Genomic DNA, 5,329 nt, shown 5'->3' with positions numbered 1-5,329 from the left:
CTGACTCTCAGACCAGCCCTTTTGAACCTGTTCCGTACAGTTTGGCCGGATATCCTCTGAAGTCAGGCATCATGGCGTCTGCGCTCTCACCCGTGGTAGAACGATCACGGAACTGTAGTACCTAGATGCACTGATCAAGGGCTGCAGTGGTAACTCGAGGTCTGCCTGTACTTGGACGGTCATTTGTTACACATGGTATTTTGCTCAGATTAACATTTAGACGCACGTTATCTCCAGCATGCATTTTTTCAGTCGAGACGTCACGTACTGATTTGAGCTTGAAACTCCTTCCAAACGAATGCCAACTTATGAAAGTAATCTGGATTTTTATTGAAAGACTGTAAATGCTCATTGCTGGACAGTTTCAACTGGAAGGTGATGTCTTTTGCGTTGTGGCGATGCCTTTCTAATCCTTGCAAGAACTCTCATCAAAATCAACATTTTCAAGTAAAATCGATGCTTTACTTGTGCAAGTGTGTAAAATCATGTTATTAACATTTCTGTTACCTATTTTGACGAGTGTTTGAACACAATAGGTAATCAATAGATTTTTTTAAAAATGCACATCGCCTGTGCGTTTCTTTTGGGGGATAGTATGACAACAAAATGATACTAAAGGCTGCTGAGTGAGTGAGTGAGTACAATAATAAAATAGGACCAGATAATCCAATGATCAGCATTGTGAGCATCAGTATTCGACTGGAATAGATGGAGATCGTAGATACTATATAAGTAATCGAACTCCATAGATCCATTATGTTTTTAATTAGGTTAACGATTGCAAACTTGCACAAAGCATTAGAGTGAGTGAGTGAGTTTGGCTCTACGCCGCACTCAGCAACATTAGAGACGGCGATCTGTAAATAATCGTGTGTGGACCAGACAATTCAGTGATCGTCATCATGAGCATCGATCTGCGCAATTATGAACCAATGATATGTGTAAACCAAGTCAGCAAGAATGACAACCCGACCAAGCAAGTCCCCTCTGACGACATGCATGGGTTACTGTGGATCAATTCTGTCCCGGACCTTCACGGTTAATGAATAAGACAAGTATGGATTTGGTTTTAAGCATGTTAAACAACCACGTATTAGCTAGCCTCATGTCCGTGTCGGTGACAAACTCTTTACAGTTTCACTTAACGTAGAATTGGAAAACCATATAGTGTAAGGAGTCGAATTCATTTGGCAAGACATTTATCATTTACTTAACATCATAATCAATCTACTCTTCTGAAAAAAACCCACAAAAATTACATTTGTTTACGGCCATAGTTTGAAGTCTTTTCAGGCAAATGGTTCTTAACCTTTAACGGGAAAGAAATTGCGAAACAAACCTTCGAATATTGATTAATTTTCAAAATGGAGGAATTAAATGCGACATTTGATATTTGTTGGAGCGCATGATATGAACCTCTCTAAACTCATCAACATGAGAAATGCACCTTTGAAATGTTTCTGCTTAGAAAACTAATCACAAGTGTGTTTCTAACCATACGAAATGAAGCACGCCAGCACTGGGATTACACTGTACGCCAGAGGACACATTTAACATTTTCTCATTTTCTCAGCTTTATGGCGGCGGCATGACCAGAAAATCCAGTCACTGTCAACGAGAGCATCAGTTATAAATGCAGTGGTTTCATGCACCTCGTCCGGTTTCAAACCACTTGACCCCGAGACGGATGGATGTATAGATTTGGTACAAGGTAACGTTAGATACATACACATATATATCGTGGCAGACAGACAGGCAGACAGATAGGTACAAAAGCAGTTGCAAGGGAATATTGAATGTTGTCTTTTCATGCCCTTTTCCGCTAGTGTGAAACAGATGTAAAATATTCATATTTAGTATTAATTATGGTAATGTATATATAAAACTTTATGAGAAATGCAATAAAAACACAAGTAAATGAATAACGCAAGTTTATATATTGCCGCCAATTAAAAACTCGTGCTCGATAGGAATGGAAAACCAGAGAAATTGTTCTTGTAATGTAGTTTAATACCATGTTTATCTCTGTCAGTAGTGTAAGGAATAGAAATTTTAAGGTCGCTCCTACTATAAAGAGTTACAGGTCATTTTCATTGATTATGCAAACGACTTTGAACTAACCCGCTTTATAATGAAGTCCCCTTTTCTGAACTACAGACATAAACATGAATTAAACATCAACTGAATCCGTAGGCATTTTTGGAAATTTTGGTACAAACAGGCAATCATGCTATACTACATGCACCTATAAAGTACATACCTCCAAAGCTGTGGGTCGAATGTCAAAGTGCTGTGACAGCTCGAGGCACTTTGGGAAATAAATGTTATGATTGCACTATGTTCTATACAGTTATGTCAACCGATCTAAAAGGCGATTGTATTGAACATTAACTATCCTTGATATGGCGTAGAAGACGTAGATGTTCTGAAAACACACTGTTCCAGGGTTTTAGCAGGTCAGTATCAGTATCAGTGCTCACAATAATCACATGGTTATCAGTCGAATTGTGATGAAGCATGTCGCCATCTGTGAAGTAAAACCTGGAACTCCAAGCAGCGAGCTACATTCTAGCAGGAAGGTCGTCTGAGCAGACACCCCACCAAACGGAGCGCCACAGGTAGGGACGTCTAGCGTGGTTCAGGCTCCGTGAAAACCGAAATTTGAGGACGATGTTTTACTGATCTAATGGGACACGTTATCTTCTACAAGTTACCGGAGGAGGTTGTCGTCTATGGAGACGTCATAACAGAGATGAACCATGCAGCTGATAACCATTGGTGGTGGCTCAGTGACGGTGTGGGGTTGGCATGACTGCAAGCTGAATCCCATTGCAGTACATTGCAGCACAATGGTCAACGTTATCAACAAGTACTGGATTCCGTCGTCGTGCCACATTTGATACTCATCCTCTTGTCACTCAAACAATATTCACTGGATGACAATGTTAGACACCACCGATTTCGAGCCTGCTGAACGACATCAGTAAATCATTACAATTGCCCACAAGCAGCTAGGACGATGTCAGGTGCCCAGGTGCCCTGTTCAAAATCGGCAACAATTGGCCGACATTCCGCCAGAAATAGCAGATGATTCCCACGCCGAGTGTGTGAACTGGCATACTAGGTACTGGTATGTTCGCCAGTGGTGCTTCATACAATCACAACAATCATTATGTGCGAAGTATGTGACAGAATGGCAGCGTTGTCATGGTGACCTTATTTTTCGACATTATTGACATTCACGTCTTTTTGCAAATAAATAGTTAAGAAATTCAATTTGAGTTTTATTCTCCGTTTTGAAACATCATCCAAGATTATCTTAAATAATTTCTGCTGATTGAGATGAACGAAGATTCAAGTCAATTCTGATTATGTATTCCAGATCATTCCTGACTTTAACCTGACACTTCATCAGTTGATGACCTATTTTCGTCCTTGACTTGTAGTGAATCATTGTTATCATATTGAGGGGAATAGATAGGTTAGCTTTACGATCCTTGTGGTAACACTTGAAAGAATTCTATCATTATTGCACGCACCCTCCACTCACATGAACTTCATCATTGAAATCTATGAAGTGTAAAGGGTGCAGTATTAGACGACATAGCCATAATGACACACTGGCTTACTTTGGTGTCTGTAGTGAGTGAGTGAGGGTACATTCAGCAGGTCCATAAGGTACATTTACTATAGACACGACAATTCCATGACTAGTAAAATATATGGCAATAAATTGTCATCACATTATCCAGATCCAGTGCGTCACCCACAAATATGAAACGAGCATTAGCAGTTGTCAATAACATTTAAATGATCTGGGCCAGACAATCATGTGACCTACAGTATGAATTTCGAACTACGCAACTGAGATACAATGACTGTTTCAATCAAGTCATTAAGTCTGACCATCCGGTTCCGTCTCCTTGTAACACCAGCACACTCAGGTCAGCATGTTAAGCCAACACTGACCTAACGTATACTGTGTAGATTGACCAAACACATCTCTAAAAATGGTGAAGGTGTAACATGCATTTTACAGAGATGCCTATCCCCCCGTTGCAAACAACCATGGACAACAATGTCATGTTTTACTGTTGCTTTGGTAACGTTTCTGACCGTTATGGTTGACATATTTTTCTCACTCACGCTTGTAAGCCTCATCATCAGCTCAGGGTCCTTGTCCCGTCTACACGCGCCCCAGGCAGCGAATTGGACTTCTCCCAGGAAGCGTTGCCTAGTCGAACCTACCAAGAACCTTGTAGAAAATATCTAGTATCTTACGAGAAGCATGGGTTACTGAAGACTAACTGTAGTAATCCCACTATATCATGACATTCCTCTGCACTGCAATTATTAAAACCCACCAGATTCACAACGACACATAATAGTACACCATGCTGACCAGAAGAGACTGAATCAAAATGTTTACATGGTAATTATAGTCGATGTAAGCCCTATGTGGTTGACCATGATCAAATAACAAACAGTTGCATCATATATTGGGAGCAAGATAATGTTTCAGCGCTTTGTTGACAGACAAAAAGACCTAAAACTGGAAGGCACAGACAGTTAAGTGACAGAAAAAACCCCAGTAGCTTTCGGTAGTGTTGTAAACTCCCCCAAATTTCAGCCAGACAACTTGTCTAGTAACTCTCAAAAGTTACCAGATCGGTTGGAATATTGCCACTCCGGGTATTCTGTATTAAGAAAAGTAATAGGACGGTAAATATGAGGGGAGTAGCGGGTTAATGTTTTCAAATCAAGACTTTAGTCCTTATGATCAAAGTCAGATTCATCCAAGACCACCAGGCGTGCAACGTTTTAAAACTGACCGTCGTCCGGTCGCAAAACAGACCGTCCCTGCTTTCGGGTGTTAATTTAAACAAAGGGCAAAAGGAAGCACACGAAAGTTTTTGTTCAGTTAGAAATTGAAAAACAGTGTCAAATTTTACTGTGTCTATTTTACCATCACGTATTCCTGAAATAGTTGGCAGCAAATAATGGATAATTCTGACAAAAACAATTGGCGGTGCACTGAAGACTGAGGAAAGGAAACAATTGCACTCCTATATCTCCAGTTATTGCTGTGTCTGCACTGAAAAACAATTTATTGATTTTATTAGGAACGATCCGTAAGAAACCTTTCGGCAGTGACGTATTATGCAATGGAAATTGTTTTTCAAACATTAATAAAGATTTATATGACAAATAAATTTAAAACAACAAAGAAAAAAAACATATAGAAATATTCTTGGAGCGCTAAAAAGCATCATCACAGTTTAACGTTTTGTCAACTCAGATTGTTTCATCGGTATATAGGAAACATGAT

Source organism: Haliotis asinina, chromosome 9, assembly GCF_037392515.1.
Source record: "Haliotis asinina isolate JCU_RB_2024 chromosome 9, JCU_Hal_asi_v2, whole genome shotgun sequence".
Classification (NCBI taxonomy): domain Eukaryota; kingdom Metazoa; phylum Mollusca; class Gastropoda; order Lepetellida; family Haliotidae; genus Haliotis; species Haliotis asinina.
Note: the sequence above shows the minus strand (reverse complement) of the source record.